The sequence below is a fragment of the Excalfactoria chinensis genome, chromosome 2, assembly GCF_039878825.1.
Source record: "Excalfactoria chinensis isolate bCotChi1 chromosome 2, bCotChi1.hap2, whole genome shotgun sequence".
Classification (NCBI taxonomy): domain Eukaryota; kingdom Metazoa; phylum Chordata; class Aves; order Galliformes; family Phasianidae; genus Excalfactoria; species Excalfactoria chinensis.
In genome coordinates, this window is record NC_092826.1 from 40,368,335 (window position 1) to 40,390,736 (window position 22,402).

The window sequence follows — 22,402 nt, forward strand, 5'->3', positions numbered from 1 at the left end:
CCTTTTCATCCATACATGGAGAAAAAAAAACTGAATGCAAAAAGTTTTATGGTCTCTCCTTTTTTCCTACCCACTTATTTACACAGGAATAAGACAGAGCAACCTGTTTTCTTTTCCTCTATCAATTCCTACTTCATACATTGGGTTTATGTAGGTTGATCTCATTGTGAAGACATAGACCTTTATATTTTGTTTTAGAAGTTACTTTATTTATTGTTAGGAGAAAGCTGCAAGGAAGAAAAAAGTATCTTTTCTTTTCTTTTCTTTTCTTTTCTTTTCTTTTCTTTTCTTTTCTTTTCTTTTCTTTTCTTTTCTTTTCTTTTCTTTTCTTTTCTTTTCTTTTCTTTTCTTTTCTTTTCTTTTCTTTTCTTCTCTTCTCTTCTCTTCTCTTCTCTTCTCTTCTCTTCTCTTCTCTTCTCTTCTCTTCTCTTCTCTTCTCTTCTCTTCTCTTCTCTTCTCTTCTCTTCTCTTCTCTTCTCTTCACTTCTCTTTTCTTTTCCTTTCCTTTCCTTTCCTTTCCTTTCCTTTCCTTTCCTTTCCTTTCCTTTCCTTTCCTTTCCTTTCCTTTCCTTTCCTTTCCTTTCCTTTCCTTTCCTTTCCTTTCCTTTCCTTTCCTTTCCTTTCCTTTCCTTTCCTTTCCTTTCCTTTCCTTTCCTTTCCTTTCCTTTCCTTTCCTTTCCTTTCCTTTCCTTTCCTTTCCTCTGCTCTTCGATTGGGTAATGGTTACAGGCCACTGAGAAGCTTTCTAGCATTGAAAATTTGATACTATGTTAAGGATCCTATTCCTTAACAAATAAGTTAAATTTATAAGATGTTGTCTTTTTCAGACTTGAATCTTCTGAGTTTGGAGTTTCATAATGAATTGCAAAGAGAATGATGTTATAATGAGAAACAACTACAGGTGCATACAAAAATTAGTGCATTATTTGTCAGGAAATATGAATACTCTTGGATTCGCTAGCAGTCACATTCATCAAAGCCCTTTGTTTGTGGTAACATCAGTTCCATGTCTAATTCCTCCTACTGGAAATACATTTAGTAGCTGGTTTTCACATTTCGTGAAAACCCTTGAAAATGAAATTGGTTCCCTGCAGGGAATTCATTACAGTGATGCAAATCCAGAACAGTTAAGCTGAAGTTGATGATGTTACTTCAGATTTACATATTTGTAACAGAGAATAAAATCTGGCTCTGTATGCATATGAAATCAGAGCTAGTGTATAACTGGCATAGAAGAAAATATTTTTTAATGTGATCTTTTATAAATTTTCTCAGATAATTTTAAAAGGAACAAATGCACGCTGGTCAAGTAGCAGACAGTTGTGCTGTTGATTCCAGATTGCATGTGTATTACTCATAGATCCAGCTGTCTGTCTTCATTCACACCAACCTTTGGAGCCACTGGTCCCTCATACATGGAACAGAAGCAGTTGTGCCTGGAAGGGATGCAGGATTTTGTCCAACTTGTTTCTAGGGACTGGACATCTGTTCAGTCGAGTGAAAAAGCTATCAATGGCAGCAGCAATCAATGAGGTAAGGTGTATGAAATTGCTACGTTTGTCCCTATGTACAACTGAGAACTTTATATAACTCAATAGCCTGGGAACAACTGCCTGTATCTTTCAGGAAGATTCCTGTTGACTTCAACCTGAGTTTGTTCCTGGCAGATACCTTTGGGACTTGGTCTTGTTACAGTGAATAATACCTTAAGTCCCTAACCCTTGGTTTTGTGAGTGTACTTTCTTTCTTTAGGAAGGAAATTGAATTTATGTTGAAGTCCTACTGGGTCAAATGTTCACAGCAGCTTTTTCTTCTCCTTCCATTATCACAGCTCCTCTACCAACTAGAGAAAAATAGAGGGCAAATCTTCCTCTTGGAAGATTAAATACTATTTGATGGGAAAATGAGTAATACATACTGGGGCAGCAATAATTGCTACTCGCTGCAACTGCATTTAGTCTTAATATTATTTACAGCTGATGAACTGTCATTTTTTTATTTTTCAGATGACAGAGGTTGAAGAGCTAATCCTCAAAATGGGCCTGTGATGAATGGCTTGATAATTGGCCACATTCTACACATGATATTCCTCCAAAGCTATATTGTTATTTAAGAAACTGATAATCCTGAAACTCTATCCTAATTCTTTTTTCATACAATATTGAATCATTTTCTATACACCAGCTCTGCTGCTGAGGAAAGAAGTTAAAGGGCTTTTTTTTTTTTTCTTTTTTTTTTTTTCTTTTTTTTTCTTTTTTTCTTTTGTTTGTTTGTTTTGTTTTGTTTTTTGTTTTTGTTTTTATTTAATGACTTTTATACCAATGTGTTGCTGAAGTTTTAAAATAAATATATTTTTTATTAGTTCTTACAGACATCTCCCTTTCTAATCTTGTTTTTTGTTGAATGAATGCCAGTAGGCAAATGTCTTGTGTATGTATGACACACCTGCAAACATACTGTGCTTTCATGTGTTTTACATTTTCCCTCTACAGCTAAGAATAATCAGGCTCAATAGAACACAGAATGTTTATTTCAGATCCTCACTAATTCAGGTAACTGGATTTTCAAGGCGATATGAGGGAAGTGAATAGGTTAATTATTAGGACAGGAAGGAAGGAGGGACAAGTAAAATTCATCTTTAAAACTATTTAATTACTCTGCTTTCTTTTATATTTATCTTTGTTGCTTGTCTTTTAACCTTCTTTTTCTGCTTTGGCTTTTTCTTGTTTCTTCTGTTTTATTGTATTTGCTTTCAAAGACTCCTTGGAAGACCTAGCTGATTTTTTTGTTTGTTTGTTTATTTACAAATAAAATAATAGATGTAGATAATAATATCAATTATTATCTACAATCAATTATCAAAAGGAGTCACCTAAGTTACTGTGTACCTTTCTTTTGAAATGGCAACTTAAGTCATAGAGTGGGGTCCAGGACAGTGCAGCTCACCAAAAGCCAAAATTTTCATGAAATTCTGGTTAATAACCTTTGGCCTTATAAGAAACAATTGTGCAGCTGAATTGTGATACAGGAAAAAATGTGAGGTATACTGGAGATATCACTGATGCCTCAGTCTCTGCAGTAACAAATAATTTGCCAGATGAGTTACCCAAATGGTCCCTTTCATTCTCTACAGAAGAGGAAAACAAAACCAACAACCTCCAGTAGTCCCTAACAGTCTGCTTCAAGTTTTGTTTGCCCTATGTTTCATCAAAAGATACTGCCTTATACTTCAGCTCTAACAGTGACCAATTTTATGTGCTTCAAAGACACACAGAAAAATGCAGTATCTAAATTCATTATTGTGACAGGGAGAGAATTGTAATGTAGGTAAGCAGTAGGAGCTGTTAAATATGTGGTATGTTAATTAAACATAATTAAAAGTCATAGATCTAATAGTCTTTCAAAACCCATGGTAACAAATAAGCCACTGGTTGTTAGGAACATTACAGAACAGTGTTCTTGTGTAAGCAGAGAAAAATCCAGGGAATTGGCTTTGAGTATGGTGTAAACAAAAGTTTATTCTTCATTGGGTACTGATGACAAAGTACAGAAGTGTGAAGTATGAAAGTATGCTGCCAAAGGTAGGGGTCTATAACTTGTGTTGAGTTTTCATTGTTTTCATTTCACTCATAGAAGTGTTATGCAACTAACAAGAAACATTATACATCTGTAGTGTTTTTACTAACCTGCTGCTTCCTGGAGCTCACAGGACTTCTGTGCACTTCAGCTGTTGCTTGGATTTTGGCATAGTACAAATATTTCCCCTACAGATGTTTGTTCTCTTCAGCTGTTTTGGTCCCATACTATCATTCTTAGCATCCCTTTGCATCTATGCAGTTTGTTTTCTTAATTATTCCCATCCCAAGGTTGCCATGAGTTATTCCTTTAATCTGATGGATAGCAATACATGCTGTTCTTTTCCTATTTACACAGAAGCATATATACATTTTGATACATAAGTAAATATATTTATTTATATATTTTTCCTGTTGAGAACAGTGGCCATGACTGGAAGTCGAAGGCATCATATGGATGAATCAAGAGCATACAAATTCTTCACATCTCTTGTTGTTGAGAAATCTGCAACACCACACAACAAACCTTTGTGTAAAGGTGCTCCAGAAGACAAGAATGTGTGACAGTCTTTCATGAGCATTTTAATTAAAATATGAATTTTATCTTGTGTGTTGCTTCTGACTCCATTATATATTTGGTGCTTGGGTGGAGCTCATGATGTCATGTGTTTCCTCTGCTCGTATTTCTCATGGCCTTTGGGAATTGTCTTACATGATCAGGAAGAGCCTTTGCGGAACTATTCAGAATTTCTACCTTGTACCCGCTGCACTTGAGTTCCTGGGCTGGATAAGAAAATACAAAAGAAAAACGAGGAAAGGTGAGTTGATTTCCTTAGTGGTTAGCATGAATGGCCCCAGTATGGCATGTCCTCAGTCCTCAACCTTATCCTATGAATTCCATACCAGCCCTCAAAAAGATATGTGGATATTCTTTGGGCCTTTTGTATGGAACAGGTGATATTTAATTTTTTGCCCCTTCCCCTCCCAAATGCATGTGGTTTTGTTCCCTTTGTATGGTTAGTCACAGACTCTTAACAAATATTTTACAGATGGACCCCCGTGGGACCGAACATCTGTCAAAAGATGTACTGAAAAATTAAAATAAAGGTTTTAAAATTCCTGTTTCCCTCAGCGTGTTTGCTTAGAGGGAGTAGCCAATTTTAATGGAGAAGAAGAATCTGGGGCATGTATGACACTCTACACTCTTTCAGCTCAGCCAAGAAATGGAGGAACATAGAAACAAGGTGCCAGTATCTTATGGAATATGCTTCTTCCATCAGTGATGACTTTCTTACAAAGTTTGTGCTTCTGTGTGATTCATTGGACGCTTTTTAAAACCTACCTCTATACATAATAGTACAATTAAATATCCACTCTGCCTTCAGGAAATACATACACATTTATGTAATATTGAAAAAAGCTATTGGAAACTGTAGTGGATCGGAACATGTGATATAACACCAAGAAGTTGAAAAACTTGCAAGACAAGGAGAGGAGTGTGTTAATAGAAGTAAAGCAAAATGGCAGCTTCTTCACAAATATTCTCACTGGTTCTTACCAAATAATAGATCATATTGTATTTTAGAAGACAAAGTTTCTAAAAGACTCAGTGGCTGAAACTGACTTTTTTTTTAAAAAAACAGGCTGGAACTGAGATAAGCTATTTTTACAATGACTGTAAGCAACAATTCCTATGAAAGTAGGTAATCATTACATAAAACTGTTCTATGTAAGATAGTTGTTCTTTTCATATATGTTTGTTCTACTTAACGTGCAATTTATTTGGAATGATTGGCTTGTAGAAAAGAGTGAAAAATATTTCCTTATGTTCAAATATTACTTAATGATGTTCTGCAGTGCAGATATTCTCTTCTGGGCTTAAAATCCATGAGTCTGTAGAAGTATCACAGAATCGTAAGGGTTGGAGGGACCCTCTAGTGAGCATCAAATCCAATGCTAAAGCAGGTTCCCTGCAGTAGGTTGCACAGGAAGGTGTCCAGTCAGGTCTTGAAAATCTTTGGAGGGCAGCCTATTCCAGTGCTCCACCTTGAATGCTTAAAGAGCCAAAATGTCTTTTAGCTTCTTAAATTGCTAGTTCCCTAGCATAAACTTATGAAAAACCTGGCCTAGGTGTCTAGAACTTGCAGTCCTTAGTAGATCTTAAGCCCTGCATACATTTATGGCTTGGTGTATAAAACCCTGGATAGGCTATTTATTTTTACGGCAGTAACCATGCCAATTGAAGATCATTCTCACCAGTATAACAGGTAAGTAGTTCTTAAGAATGTTTTGGAAGTGGATTCCTTATTTTTCTTTCTTTCTTTTATCCTGTATGAAATTGGCAGGCAGTATGCTGCTTTGATTTTACTCTTTTCCCGTTAGAATTTTTTTTTTTTTTTTTTTTTTAAACCACATTTGATGCCAACTTTCTAATAACTTATTCTAGTGACTAAATTTTCTGTAACTTATATCTAAGTCTATATGTCCCAAATAACAAATTTAAAAAATGAATTTAGGCTCTATGAATCTACCATTCACTTTGAGGCACTTGTTATCTCTACTTCAATTGTTTTGCCTGTAAGAGTTAAGCAGTGTCAGTGTACATCTGATGAACCTTTTGTTGTCTTTTCCTAGTGAAGAATTCTTTGACCTTTATACAGTGCTGCCGTGTTACTTTTTAGACCTGTCACTTAACATGTATAATTCATACTGTTACTTTAATTTTTAGGATATTCTGTTTCTAGTAGGATAATTCAGTGCAGGAATTTCTTTCTGCAGCAGGAATGAGAAATCTATACCTTAACAGATATTTTAATTGCTAGGGTTTCCTATATCTTAATTCTTTGTATTTATGTAGCTCGTATGTGATTCTTGAAGCACTGGTAAGAATAAATCAGCTCAGTATTGGATCGCTCCTTTGAGGCAAGCATATTCCACTATTGTCTATTGATTAGAAAAACAGGCATGAACATACCTCCATAAAGTCAAACAATCGGTAGCAAAGCTGGCATAGGGATTTATTTTTTGTTTGCAGTCCCTGAGCATTAATTACAGTACCAGTCCTTATCTCCAGACATTGTTATTCAGTTTCAGTAGAGTTACAGTCAACTTCATTTGAATAGCGTTTGGAAAGGTTCCTCTGGATTTGTTAGCATAGCCAGAATTATTTTTTTTTAAAGAGTTTAATTTCTTCTTCCATGAACAAGAATAAAAATTTCACTGATTTCTTGGGCAAATGTATTAATCTCTCATCATGAAAACATATGTATGTTTAGACAGGAGGATGACATTGTTGACATTTACATGAATAAACCTTGCCTTAAAATTAGAGGTTTCCATTAAAAGTAGTCATATATGTTCCCTGTATGCTGTATTTATGTAATACAGAAGTTAGAACCTGTGTGAGTTTGTCCTTTTTTTAGATGGTAGAAAGGGATTCAGTTACATACATATGGGCATTTGGAACCTTTGAAGGGATTTTTTGCTGATCTGTGCCCAGTATACACTTTTGTGGAAGGATGTGTGCCTCACACTGTCACTGTGGCATTTCCTAGCATCCTAAAGGCTTTTATTCTGTTCTAAGACAGAAATGGGGCTCTGAGGCCTTTGATGTATGCATCTGATTCCCTTTAAGATAGTCCTGCAGGGCCATACAGGCTTTCCTCTTGACAGTAGTGTGAGTTCAGAGTACTTTGGTATAAGCTGCAGTTAATTCTCTGGCCTTAAAGAGCTGGACAACGTACAGCTATTATTTTGCTGATTGCACCATTGATAAATCTAAGTAATTACTTGAGTAAGTAACCAAAACTGAGAGAACTGCACAATAGCGAGAGCCTAGGAGTGTCAGAATGATTGTCTGAAACTCTATGGCAGTGTGATTAGACAAGCAACTTATTAAAAAAAAAAAAAAAGCAAAATGAATATAACAGTTAAAATCACTGAAGCACTGGGCTTTAAATCTACTTCTTTTTTTTCTATGTGTAGAAAAGTAGAAGTGTGCATGTACGTGCGTGTACCTGTCTAGCAAGTTGTTTGACTTCCTCCTTAAATATTACTTCTTACAATACATTTCATGTTTTATGGTATATGTAACTTGCTTGGCTGAATGCTCTCCAGGTTGCTAAATTTATTTCCTTCTTAATAGGCTTACTCTTCTTGTTTTTCTGTCAACTGCTTTGACAGTGTGCCTTTGTGCACGTTTTTAAATTAAAAATTATTTTTCCAGCAGACTATTTTTTAAATTTATGTATTTCAGCCACTACAGGCACATAACTAATGTTGACACCAGCAGATTCGTGCAGCAGTAAACACACATCATTTATTGGTTTTACAGGCAATGTGTGTACCATTCGCTCTTCCTTGGCAGGTGTGAACTGAAACAAGTAACTTAGAAAACACGAAAAGTTCTCCAAATTAAGAACTTCTTACTTTAAGTACCAAGGAATGTAGAGCACTGAGGACAATAAACGTCTGCTGGTTCTTCATCACTCCTGCAAATCAGAGGCTGTGTGCGCATTAACCTCCTTCTTCTTTCCTTCTTATTTGAAATTGCATTGTCGGGACATAAAACTTCCATGGACATGCAGCCACTTTATTCCCTCAGTTCCTCTGACCATCCTCTATATGTGGCATAAATTACCTTTTACGTTATTGTCTCTTGTCTCCTGTGTTGTAGGGACCTTTTCCTCAATCTGTTTTACAGGTTAATCCAAATCAGTTATACTGCATAATTACTTATTGAGAGAATTCAGCTTGCAAAGTATGTCCACTCTGTATGGCAGTCTTCTGTTCATACAGAATTATCCTTACAGATGATTTCATGAATTTCAATCTCTCTGCTTATGTTTGTGCCAGAAGCAGAAGCTTCTTTTTGCCTCTGGAAAAATACATGAAGGTAAAACCCAACAGAGGAGTAAGAAAAGCTGCCCATTCAAAACCAGCTCACAGACCTCCTCACAGCCCGTCTTACATTATCACTGCCTTAGTTCAGTGACCTTGTCTTGTCATTGATCTTTTCAGCAAAAAAATATTCAGAAAGATAATTTATTGACTACAACAAGTAGTGAGAATAACAAGAATAGAAGAGATACCCTACCTGGTCATACATTTAATGTCATTGCGTTACCTTTGAAAAATGTATGAAAAGGAGACAACATTCTTGACATGCAGATAAACTAATGTACTATCATGGAGACTTTAATTTAGGCAATAGCATGAAAAATGCAATTAACAGAATTTTCACAGAGAAGACTTGCTACCGAGTTTATTGTAATTGAGCAAAATTAGATGCAATAGTATTTTCACAAGATACTTTTGAAGACACTATTCCAAAAGTTTTTTTCTAAGTAGAGACTAAGGAAGAGAATGATCCTACATGTAGCATTTAAAAGAAAGACTGGCAGAAGAGCACTGAAGGGAAACAATTCTGCAAACAGAACATCAGTACTTAGAATGGATCTGAGCATCAGCATTATCTGAGACCAGCAAGAACAAGTTTCCTGCCAGATGGAAGGCAAATGGAGAGCTGGGAGTGGCACAAGAGCAGTCAGTGTCCTCTCTGATGTGAGCCCAGACTTGCAAACAGTAGAGCAGGTTTGGTGGAGATAGAAAGTCCCACTAAAAGCCCCAGTGACATTCTAGGAGATGGTACAGTGTGGATACAGCATGTGGCATGCCAGAGCAGCCCATGGGGTAGCTGGGGCTGGGGCTCAGGCCTGAGCTTCGCTGTGGCTGTTGGGCAGAGGTGGAGGGATAGTGATCCCAAAATCTTGATGGTTCTGGCAATGATAGGAGTTCACAACAGAAAATAGTGGAGGGTTTTAAGTGACAATGGTTAAAAAACAAAACAAAACAAAATATTAACTTCCAAGTCTGCTCCTATCTCATCCTGGAGAGCTTGCATTAATTCTGCAAGAGCAAATTTCCATGAGATGTATTGAGGCTACCACCAGCTGTCTTGCACTACAAAGCTGTTTACCTCAGTCCTTGGTGGAAAAGTCAGAATCCAAGATACAGGAAAGCCTTCTTTCAAAGGCTTTTAATTTCAAAAATCATTTGGTCTCACCAATCCCACCCTAAACAAAACAAATAAGACTTGTTTTTATCTTTAATTAGATAATTGAGACCATTGCAGCTTTCAGTGACCAGACCAAGTACAGCACTGATCAAGGCAAAACACTTTCTGGTGAGCAAAGTTAAGGCATAAAGACTGCTTCCAGTTATAGGTATTTAAAACCTGTATGAGCTCTATAAAAAGATAAGACAGCAAAGTCTTATTTTTGAGCACATGATCCCATAGTCAGTAGTGGGTCTTCAGAAGCACAGTGAATCAATGATTTGCCTGTGGGCATTAGGACTAGCTGATGCTGAGTTTTTTTTAGGATCAAAAAATAATTAACAATGAAAAAAGGTACTGTTGATACCTTATTCAAGGACTGGCACATAGGTTGATCTCTTTGTAAAAAATAGATAAAAAAGTGAAGCTAAATAGGCTTCATGTTTACTTCAAAGCTTTTTCTAAAACAGCTTCTAAAATACTGACCTTAGAAGCAGTGAATGTAGGCCAAAAAGGAAAATCATATCTTGTATTTCTCCATCTTGAAAGAGAGACTTTTAGCTCCAACACTTCATTTGTGTTTACATTTGTGCGCAATGATACTATATTTTCTTCTTAATTTTAGCAAGGCAAGAATTAAGGATTACTTGTTTATTTAAGATATTAACACATTAGAAAGAATTTTGTGAGTGCTTGTAGGACAAATATTTCCTTGTTAGTTTGCAGCAAGATTCTGTTTGGAGTGAGTGATGGAACAGAAGGTTCTCTGTGTCTCTGAAGTTTTGCAATTGGATTATTTTACTTCATATTTTTCAAAGGTGAAAGCAGACCTGGTAGGCTGTAGGCATAACTTTTGGTATTCCACTTTTGAGAAAGCATCAAAATATAGGCTAGTGTAGAAATAGCTTCCTTCTTCCCTCTGGAGATTGTCTCAAGAATGGCTTGCAGGGAATTTTTTTGCATAACAAGCAGCCTGAGAGAGTAATATGTGGTGGTCCAGCAAGCAGAGTTCTAAGTTCTCCAGTTTTCTCACACTGACAGTGCCATTGAGTAGTTTCTGTGTCTTCACTGACTTCTGAAGGGCTGAAGAGTAAATGGCAGAAATTTTAGCTTTCAAGTCCTAAACTTGGATTTTCAGGTTTTAAAGAAAGCTTAGGTTGTTCAAAAAGTCATGCAGAGCTTTGATTAAGCATATCTTGCAGAATTTATTAGCAATTAAAAACTAGCAGATGGTCCATTTGTCACACAGCGTTTTCAGAGCAGAGCATTGGAAGCAGTGTATGAAAGAGGAGGTGGCTGTGAGCAAACATATTACTTCTTACATGGGTTATCCTCTCATAGGTTTGCTAAATAAAAGTAATTACTGGGAAAGCTAGATATTTTTTAAAACCTCACCTTATCAGATCACTTTCATGAAAGCTATTTTGGATCTTCAACAGATTTTATTTTTTTTTTCCCTCAATCAAACTGTTAAGTTAAATTGCATTAAAAAAATACATGAAGATGATCTCCCAGCCTTATTCAGCATAGTGAACTACATAATAATGCCACAGAAGATATTCATACTTGTACATGTAAACAGAAAAATAATAGTGTATGATAAAAGCACTATGGGAGGGATTAATAAGCACAGGATTCTTCTCTGCATGGATTTCTCTCACACACCACTTTGAAATTTATTCTACCTAGACCAAAAGATTGCAAGATAGTTCTTATGTCTATTCAAAGCATGACTTTGCACAAAAATATGTTTGGATGCAAAATGTCAGTAGAGATTTTATGTCAGGCTGCTTGTTTTACTCATGACCCAAGTTACAAATCTTTTTTTGTTTTGTAATTATTATTTTGATTTCTAGGACTTTCATCCAGGAAAAAAAAAATGTTTGCTACCCATATGGCGTTGATTGTTCTAACAATGTGAAAAGATCTGTTTGTTGTGGTGCTGATCATTGCCTGGATTTGTTTCCTAAAGAAATGTTTTCAGCTCTGTCTGTCTCCGCCTTACCTTTGAAACCATTGACAAATTTCAATCTAATTTGATAAGGTGCATGTCTCGACAAAGAGAAGTTCCTACAAGTTCAATGTATATCTGCATTTGACTTAAATAGAAAACTCCAGGTTGCTGCGATCAAGAGGGTCTTTCGTTTTTAGAGGCAGAAGCTGCTTGGGTAAACAATATTCTACTAGTCCTCCACACACCACAAACTCTCCCTGTAAGAAGTGAGAGAGTTATGCAGTGAAATGGAAAAGGCATGATGGTGGAGGCTTGGGGTTCAAAGGCAATAGGATGTCAGGGACTGAAATGGAAAAGGCACGCTGGTAGAGATGTGGGTGTCTAAGTCAACAGGCTGTCATGTTCCCTCAGTTCTACTTACTGAAGATAAATCTGTTTAATCTAATAATCTAATATATTGGGTATTTCTGCAAAGAAATTGCTGAGTGGTTATTAAAGCTATGCCTTTACAGGACTCATTGAGATTGTCTATGACTTCCAGAACAACTACAGAATCCCTGTACTTTGTTGCTTACGGCACTGTTGAAAGAGCTTACTGCATAGGAAAAATCAATAGCTTGAAGACATATTGTTGCACTCATTTGAAAATAGCACAGCAGTTGCAAAATTTCTTGACAAGACTGCAGAAGTCATATTTATAGGAGAAAACCAATTTCTGTATACTTTTATTGCCTGTGTGATGTTACTTTAACACTGGAAAACAAAGCTAATAGTGCCCTATGCCATGTGTGAACAGATCCTTTTATAGGTATTGCAGGCTCAAGGTCTGCCTTACAGACAAGTAAACTGCTATTTTATAAATTCTAGTATTGCAAAGCTTGAAGGTGCAGATATCTTTAGAAACTGCAGTGGGACATATATGTTTTAGAACCTAATTTGAGGACCATTTTCTGAGTCATAACATACTCATTTGTAATTTGGAAAATCTGCCTGCAGTCCACGAGCTACAAAATAAACACACTGCAACCTTTCTAGAACCTCTACAAATTCCTTCCAGTGAGCTGAATTGCAGATTCATTGTGGACTACGACATTTAGAGACTCTTTGCTTCCAGTATCCAGTGCCCATTTAGATAAACAGCTGAGACACATTCTAGTTGTCCGTCAGGGGGATCTCAAAAGAATAAATGAAAAAATAATAATTAAAAAATCAGTAAAATAAGAAGAGCAGATGAAATGGTTTTATGTAGTTCTCTTTAAATCCATGCAGTTCAGGTAGTACCATCACCCTTAGCCAACACGCTGTTGGGTTAGTCAATCATAACGAAGCAGTAAAGGTCTTTGGGTAAAAACTTGATGTTCTCTTGGTATGTAGATCATAGAATCACAAAACTGCTTGGGTTAGAAGGGAAGTTAAAACCCACCCAGTCCCAGCCTCCTGCCAAGTGCAGGGCTGCCCCCCACCAGCTCAGCTGCCCAGGGCCCCATCCTGGCCTTGACAGCCTCCAGGGATGGGGCACCACAGCTTCTCTGGGCAGCTGCGCCAGCACTTCACTTCCCACTGAGTGAAAAATTTCCCTGTCATCTCATCTAAATCTCTCCTCTTTTTTTTTTTTAAGCCATCCCCCCTTGTCTTCTCACTACCAGACTATGTAAAAAGTTGGACTCCCTTCTGCTCCCCTCAAGTATTGAGAGGCCGCAATGAAGTCTCCCCAGAACCTTCTTTTCTCCAGGCTGAACAACCAAAGCTCCCTCAACCTATCTTCATAGGAGAGGAACTCCAGTCCTTTGATCATCTTCATGACCTTGTCTGGACCTGCTCTAGCATCCTTATTGCCTGGCCTCAATCCTGAAAGACAAACCAGCTTTGGCTTTTCAGCTGCTTTTTTCTCCTTCTTCATACAGTCATCTCTGAAGCATAGTAGGCAGAACATAGATTTGTGCAGCAGAGCGTTCAATAAGCTTCAGGGATGCCTGTATCAGTGGATCACACCAGCTGTGTGTGGCAGGCCAGGCACAGAAGAGAAAGGTTGCACAAGTAGTGCATGTACAAAAGAAACCATCCTGCTTATATTCATTAAATCTTGTTACTCACCAGGGAAAGCAAACTTCACTCAACTTGTCTTTAAGTTTCTGTGGTTAATCCCTGTCTGCTTACTGGTTTCCTGGTCCATGGACCAGTGACATGACAGAGCAGAATCATTGCCATTTCCAGTGATGATGACGGGGCTGCTCTCAGAAAACACTTCAGTCTCTCACATTCTGTGCATCTTGGCTCTGGGCTTAGTAAAATGCAGTAGATGAGGTCTTTGCTTCCCATGTATACTCCAAAAGGACTTCATAGCCTGTGAAGATTTCATAACCCTCCATGAATTGAACTCTATGAATGAAGAGGAGTGAGTTGACCATGTAGACAGTTGCAGCATACTTTCTCAAACTAGATATGGGTATTTTTATTTTAAAAATTATTTTCTATTTTGTTATCCTCTACTGTTTTAACTTCATATATGGAATCCAAGGACAAAGAATTAACTATATAACATAGAACAGTAAATAAAAATGGACATGGACTTTGAAGCTAAGGCCAGCTCAGATCTGTATGTGAACTTTCCATCTTGTTCTCTGTACATGATAAATTGGACCATCATAGGATCAACTCTCTTTTCCTGAACTGATGGGAGAACAAAGTTTAAATAATTTGTGTTGAATCAATCAGGGGAAGAGCACTTGTTCTTCCACACCAGTATGTTTTTTGCTAGAATTGGTTCCTTCAATAGATTGTTCAGGAAAACAGACAGTGTGGGTTTAGGACTGAAAGGTTCTTTTGTTGTTTTCTGCTTTTTGGTGTTCTTTTTGCTGAATGCTAAGGATACATTAGCCTGGAAGACTAAAGTCTAGAGATTTTCCTGCAGTACTCTCATGGTTACTGTCACGTGCTAACCTCAAATGATAGATCTGACTTAATCTAACACAGCACTTCCTTTAGAGAGCTATGGTAAAGGCTTTATTTGTCCTTCTCTACGCAAGGAGAAGGAAAATACAAACCATTCACATGGATTAATCTAAAGGTTTATTTGCAGCTGATAAGTAGGGAACTAAGCAGTAAATCTATTCCATCTACTTCAGTTACAGACATCTCAGATGCTCTCTTGCCTGAGAGACTAGCACAAACCAAAAACACCACCCACCAGCTCAGAAGCACTCTCTTCCTCTATCCCTTCTTGATTGATCTCAAGTTCTTAATTTCTCCACCTGGCCCTCAAGCAATAATTAAGGCAATTAGCCTCTGCCTTCTAGAGATGGTTGTTAACCCAAACCAGCTGATTCACCTCAACAGATAAATTCAGTGAAGAAAAGGGTTGCTGCTTTAAATAGATATATGCAGAAAAGGGAAAGGAAAAACAAGATAGGCTTTCTGGTATCTTCATACGTAACTGGTATCCTTTTCTGTTGTGTATGCAGCTTATTTCTGTAACACCCTTTGTTACCAGCTTTCACCCAAAGCAATGGATAGTAAAGAAATCTTCTAATTACCGAGACCAGGTGTGAATGGCCTCTCAGTACTGAATAGATATGAGGTTGTATGCAAGTCATTAATCAGTTGGTTTTGGTAGTTGGTTTTTCACTGTTTAGTTGGGGGTTTTTCTTTTGTGAGTCTGTCTCTCAGTGTTACCATTAATATCTTTTTTTCCTCCATTCTGTACTTCCCAATATATATGTGGTCAGGCAGGCTCACATGATCAGTAGTGAAAGAATAATAGGAGAGTCTTCTCTCACCCATCCTGGCATGTGACCCTAGTGACTGAACAACACAATGTGAAGGAGGGAGAGCCTCAATTTGTCTCAAGCAATTGAGATAGTTGAGTTAGGTTTCCCTCCTACGCTGCTTCTACCAGTTGTGTCTTAATCTCCTTCTCGAAGATTTGTATTGCTATAGTGCTCAAACTGAAAAGGAGAAAGGTGAAGGAACATCTGAAGAGCCATTGTGTAGGAATAAAGTAGGAAGGAGAAATCAGTAGAGGAGAGCTTACAATAAATTTGGAAAAAGCACACCAAGAAAGATCCTTTTTATACCACTGTTAGAACATTTCCCTCTCAATTTCAGTCCCTCGTTATTTCATGCTTCTGCTCTGTGTCTATTCATTCTTATATGAGTAAGGATAAAAGTAAAATTTGGAAGTGCTGGTCTTCCTTCTACCTTGGAAAATACAGGTCTGCATCTCAGCATCTAGCCATGTTTTGAACGCATCCAGCTGCTGTACAGTCTTAGGCAGACTTCATAGGGAGTTGCTGAGTTCCTGAACCTCAAAAAGCACTCTTTTGCCAAAATCCTAGCATGAAAAGGGCAGAGGCATCCTTCATTTCTTTATTCTACCTAGTGAAAACAAATGCTCCTGTCCTTTGCTCCTGCTCTGGTGGTACACAAGCCCTGCAGCGATGACCTATTATTTTCCCTACATCTGTCACTGCTGCTACTTTCTAGAAACTTCTTTTGAAACTGTGTGTGTGCCCCTTGCATAGCTTCCGTCTTCAGCTTTTTCTGTGATACCTGGGGACCTGGGAGACATGACAGCAGAACGAAAGCAAATATAAAAATAAATCTCCATCCCCTGTATTACTGATATGATCTGAACTCTTGTGGATATGCTTGCTCCTTAGGAACTTTCCTCTGCAGATTGCAGTTTGGGTATATGCAAACTTTTTCAGTGGTGGATTTAGGAGACATTATAGTAAAGAGTGAGAGAAAGAAAAAGGTGGAGCAATGGTGCAGTCCTTATATTATATGTGGGTGTAGTCCTACCAAGAGCTTCACTGTAGCTGACAGTCTTAGCCTCAAGAGGCATTATTCACAAATAAACACAATTTCCCAGTGTAGATTCTACAGAGCTTGAGAAAATAACCTTAAGTTTCATGTTAGTAATTGAAGAAGAAAATGGGCTATCAAACTCTTTTGGCATTATGGCATAAATTTCCAGCAAGAGGGAGTACAGAGATATTTAGGGAGGAAGATATGAATGAAATAGTGTGAAAGAAGTGAACTATACAAGTAGAGAATGAAGCAACAAGAACTAAAGGCATAAGAGAAAGAATGTAATATCTTAGAAGAAAGCAGGTTGGAACAATTGGTCTAAAGTGAACCGAGGGGCATGAAAAGAGGAAGACAAAAAGAACAATTGTGGCAATTTTCTAGTTCATTTTAATTGTTTGGAAGAAGGCCCATGACTAAATCATTGAATTATATGTGATTGATATTCTCTAGTAATGAAATAGTAACCTTAGGACAATTAAACTACTACTCAGGAAGTTACTTTGGTTCTGTATCTCAGTTCCTGTTTGTGCTGACAATAACTTCATATATAAATCAGGCTTTAGAGACTGTGTCTGCAGCTGTTGTATGTAGCAATTACTTTTGAAATCAAACAGCAGCTTGTGAAATTTTTTGACAGGGAGTACCACTATTTTTTAGAAGGTTGGCTCTTTGAAGATAGATGAGTTGGTCTGGGCTTCTGATGCTCTTCTGCAAGAGTTCCTACATGCCTTGACTGTTGCACCCTTACAAACATGTTTGGTTATAGCCTTCTCTTCTGTCAGAGAGATGAGGACAGGTTGCAAAGACATAAATGAGAATCCTGAGGCTTGAATTGTTATACAATTTTTCTCCATCTTAGTTACTTCTTAAATTTGACTACATTGCAGGTTTCAACTCTCAGTGAGAAGAAATGAATAGCTCAATCTTTTTAGAAAATGTTTTGTAACTTTTAGCAGCCAGTTGTCGAACAATTGATTGAAGAATGATGGGTGTTTACTGATAGTCAGAAATGCTCACTCTCTGGCTGTGATGTGAAACTTAGTGGACATTAAAGTATATTTCAAATGGAAAATATTTTCTAATTCACACATAAGTTGTTGATATTTCTTTAAAATATACATATATCCTGACAAATGAAGGGTAGAAACTGCAGAGGTCCTTTTCAGAAGGTCAGTATTTCACCAAAAAGTAGAAACAGTGATTTTCTGGATAAAGTTTTTGATTGACAAAAGCACAAGAATGATATGGGGCTGTCCCTGACTTCAAAGATGAGTTGATAGCACCTGCAAAGTGTGCTAATGCTGTCCTTGGAACACCACTTATGATCTCTCCTTACTCTGTTAATAAGATAGGTTTTTTTATTTTTTATCTTTTTTGAGAAGATTGGCTTTTCAGAAGGGTATAATATCTGTATTGAGATATTCTGGATCTATTAAGTGTATTATAGGAAGTGTTTAAATCCTTTATTTTTTCCTGGTTTGCAGGAATCCAGAAGCTTATGATGGAGCTCTTTTTGCCAAGCAGGATCCTTCTTGTGGGTGTTAAGTCAAGTAGGAAGAGACTGCTTATGGATCAATTATAAAAATACTCCTTTGCCTATTGCCTCTCAATACACTTTGTTATTTTACTTGTCTGAGAACTCTCAGTTTCCTCTCTAGTTTTATTCTCTCTGTAGTTTTTGAGGTTGTTTCTACTGGAGTAGAAGGATACATTTCGATAATGTTTATCAATACCAATTGAAATAGGATAGACTATATGTTGTCTAAATCAAGTAAATCTACAGAGGAAAGTCTGTGATTCAGAGTCTTTGGATAACTGAAAGATAAAAACAGATTTCATCCTCTATCCATCCAGACATATCCTGCTGGAATGAAACTATTTGGATAATTAACAGTTTACAATGCTTGTTGGTAGTAAATGTACTTCTGGTGAAAGGATTGTTGGAGCAAACAGGTAATATGATATAGACTGGCTAATTACTAAGAAAGAGCAAATAGATCTTAGGAACAGCCGGTACTCTTTTGGTGACTACTGTAAAAACAGTGAATCTGAAGAAGAGACCACACTAAAGGTAGATATAGGAGGAGAAAAGTCTATTCATTAGTCCTATTGTAAATAAATGAACAGTTGGTTTGTAGAACTGATGCAGTTAAGACTCAGCAGACAAATAGATCTTTTAATATTTTGGTGAAATACAAGTTTTGTGTAAAAATATCTTACGCAATGTACTCCAAAATTTATTTTCCATAGGTTTTGACCTTATTCTTTGATAAAGTTTCAGATAAAATGAAGAACTTTTAGAGTAGGCCAAAAAGAATGATCAAGAGTCTGGAAAAAGTTTTGGAGAAAGAACACATTTATTGGGAAAGAAATACTAGGGGAAGGGGACATTGTTAGAATCTGAATTCAAACATTTGGAAGATTGCTGTAAGGAGGGAAGAGAATGCTATTTTCTCCAGGTGCATCTCTTGTCTGTTGCCATATGTAGTAGAAAGATGAAAAAGACAGAAGCTTAGTACCATCTACAAATGTTTGATGTGTTATATATATTAATAAGTATGTATACAGAGTAACACAAAATCTCCATCATTGGAAGTCTTAAGATAACTTCCATACATCCAGTGGTCGGGAATGGCATTCTCACCTTGTTCTATGGCAGTAAGATGTACTAGTCAACACTGCATTGTCCCCTCAGGTGTTTATTGTGTTACATCACACCTTCCTTCAGCATGACTTTGTTAGTGACTTGTCATTTACTGGAGAGATGTTGATATTTCATTATAAGCTTCTGAAACCAAGTTATTAGGCAGTAACTTTTTTTTTTTTTTTTTTTTTTTTTTTTTTAATTTTTGTAATGGAGGAGTGCACAGTAGATTCTTACTATTACAAGGGAAAGATTGAAAGAATGAACTCAGAACCTTCAGAAAAGGACAAAGCAGCCAAAATATATTTACCAAAGTCTCAATATTTTAAGGCAACCTAACCTAATAATTTCTTTTTTAATTGGCAATACTCTAGGCCTTATTTATTCTCCTTGAACAAGTTCTCCATTTTTCATTTCTATAGCTTTCTTTTCTTGTCTTATTTTTTTTAATTTATTTTTTATTTTTAACACAGAAAATTCATGCCTTATAGGTTTCTATCCATCTAATACTTCCACTTCAATCTTGTACTGTTGTCAAGATGCGTGCTCCCTCTATGTGAGACTCACACCATTCTGCTAAGCCTAAAGGTCTGTGCTTGTTCTGCTCATGAAGAACTGAAACTGCTTCTGCCAGGTTCTTGGCAGTACAAGGCAAAATATTAGCTTGTAGGCCAATAGTCATATGCACAAGGACAGAAAGAAGAGTCAAACTTGTTCACCTAGTAAAGGGGATCTCTGACCACCCAGCAGCCTTTCCCAGGAAGCAGCCTAGGTTTAAGAGATGTTCTCCCTTCAGTGGCTGGCCCTTATGTGAGCTCAGAGTGCCTCCACCCTGGGTCCACCCCTTCTGGTCACTTTGGAGCATAAGTGCAAATAATTTGCCTGTGCTCCCTGGGCCAACCACAGCCCTTCACCAAGTGCTCAATCACCATTTCAAGCTATGACCTAACAGTTCCCCTACAGTGCTTTTGGGTGGTGAACTGGAACCAAGAACTGGTCTTAAAATAAATGAATGAATGAATAAATAAATAAATAAATAAGCGGGATTAGCTAGAATTCCTTCTCTAGTCTATTTCACCCCAGGACTATGAAAATGTATGTATCAAGGGGTGCACAGGAATAAATGAGCATATTCCTGCCTGGCAAAGGTAGGAGCAGCTTTTTCAAAAGACAGTGCCAACCTTAAGTAATCAGTCTTCTATGATGTAAGACTTAAAGCTGGAGAACGTGTTAAGAAAAAATTATCCCATGCTATCTTACTCCATGTTTATGTACCTCTGAAAATGCTTAATGGAGTAGCATGAGAAAATGGTTATCAGTTTTTTGCACAACTTCGGAATCAAACCAAATGAGGGAACAGCCTCTTCCTTTTCTGCCTAAAGATTCTTCTGTGTAGAAATATAAAAATGTAGAAATATGTTTTTAGCTGGGCTTTGGTGATGACAATGTGTTGACCCCCTGCTAGGAAAAAAAGCTTTCCTTCTTTCCTTCTTTCACACCGTTGTAAAATCTCCAATGAATAATTTTTGCCATGCAGTGTTCATAGGGCATGTTATTCTCTGCTTTTCATCTATGATGCTAAAATTGTTCTTGACATAAATATTTGGCAGAAAACAATGGGCAAAGAAAAAAAAAAAGGAAATCTTGAAAACTTTTGCATTTTTTACAGACATAGTCAATACATTTTGGCCTGAATTTCTTTCCTTCACAAAAGCAAATTTCAATCCTAGTACATAATTTATGATCTTGGCATCTAGCCCAAACATATGTACATGTTGAAATCAGTTTTGCATCTGTTTAACTTTATGCACATGAGTAGTTTAATTCAATTTAGTCTGATGAAATGACTTGTATGAAACCAAGTGTTTGTGAAACAAGAATTTCAGACAGTAGAGTTCTTCAGGGCAATAGCTTCTGCTTGCTGGAACTTTATATGGTACTTAGCCCAGGAAATTGTATTTAGATCATCTAGGATCTCTCTTCCAGCTCTAGCTGTAGTAAGAAGAGAAATGATGAAGTGTAAAAGAACAATTCTTGCAAGCTAAATTACTTTCTACTTCTTTTTCTTCCTCTTCTGAGAATCTCTTTACTACTAAGTGAAATCGCTCTGGTTCATAAAAAGCTACCAGACTGCTGCTGTCTGCCTTCTGGTAGCCGCTGACATAGTTAAATACTGTTGTTTATGTATGCTAGACTCTCTGATATGTTATAATCATCATCTCCTATCTGGATGGAAACATATTCTTCCTGAAACTTATTCAATGAATTCCACACCTACTACAAGGAATAGTTATGAATGGGCAGCAATGTAGATATTCACCATATTTCCCCCAAAAAAATCAGTGTGCCAAATAAGAGAACAGGGTTTTTGCTGCTCTCCTAAGTCTTACCTTTCCACACCATCCTATATCTGTTTTCCTGAACCACACAATCAGGCAAAAATTTTTTACCTTGCAGCTGTGCAGTTGTAGGCTGTAGGAAGACAAGAGGTGGTGCTGAGCTTACTAATTGTTGGAGATATTTTTATTCCAAGGCTGGCTTTTCTGTTTTCTTGTGGTATTTCTTCATTCTTTCTATCTCCATTACAGAAGATCTAGGCAGTCAGGAGTCTCTTAGGAAAGGGGCTGAGAAAGAGGCTGCAAGATCTGCTGTTAGGTGCACTGGATATTTAAAAGTGGAACTCAAGAGGATTTGTACTGTGAGAATGTCGTCTGGGAAGGTTAGTTAAAGGAAGGCTTGGACAGTGAATGTTGGAAAGGCAAGGAAATGATGGGAGTGACTGCAAAACTGATGATGTACAGAAAACAAAGATGAGATGGAAATGAAAATGGGGAAATAAAAAAGTTATGGGAGTAAGAATTTAAAGCAAGAAGTATATCTTAAAGACTAGTACAGTTTTGTTGGCCTTTCCCTTCTACCTCATTACCCAGCTACATTCTGTGATTGATGAAAACACCTCTGAAATAAAAAGAGAATTCTGGGAGACTTAGAAATGTAGCTCAAAATGTGATTTTATGTGTGTGTATTTGAAATAAATTTATGAGTGAGGCATTATGCTCTTGAGTGTTTTTTTGTTTTTTTTTGTCGGCATTTAGACAAGGTATCAAAAAGGGATTCATGTGAAATTCAAAATGAAGCACCTGTTTCAGACTCTCTGAAGCTAATTCAATACAGTATGCTTTGAAGTGAGAGAAAAATATACTGAAATATTAGAGGATTAAAATATTACAGAAATAAAATTGAGCTCTGAATTACTTTCAGGTGAATGTAATAGCTCTTTTGAAGATTCTCTGTGATAACTTTGTATGGCTGGAGCAAAGATTTGATCTCAAAGTGTTAACTTATATAAAGCTTTTTATTCCTGT

At 36.9% G+C, this 22,402-nt stretch overlaps 1 protein-coding gene across 6 annotated transcripts in view; it reads left to right on the top strand.

Annotated features, from left to right (window-relative positions):
• Positions 1-22,402, top strand: part of NOL4 (nucleolar protein 4) — a 192,290-nt gene that overhangs the window by 119,206 nt on the left and 50,682 nt on the right. The gene's annotated exons all lie outside the window — the stretch shown is intronic.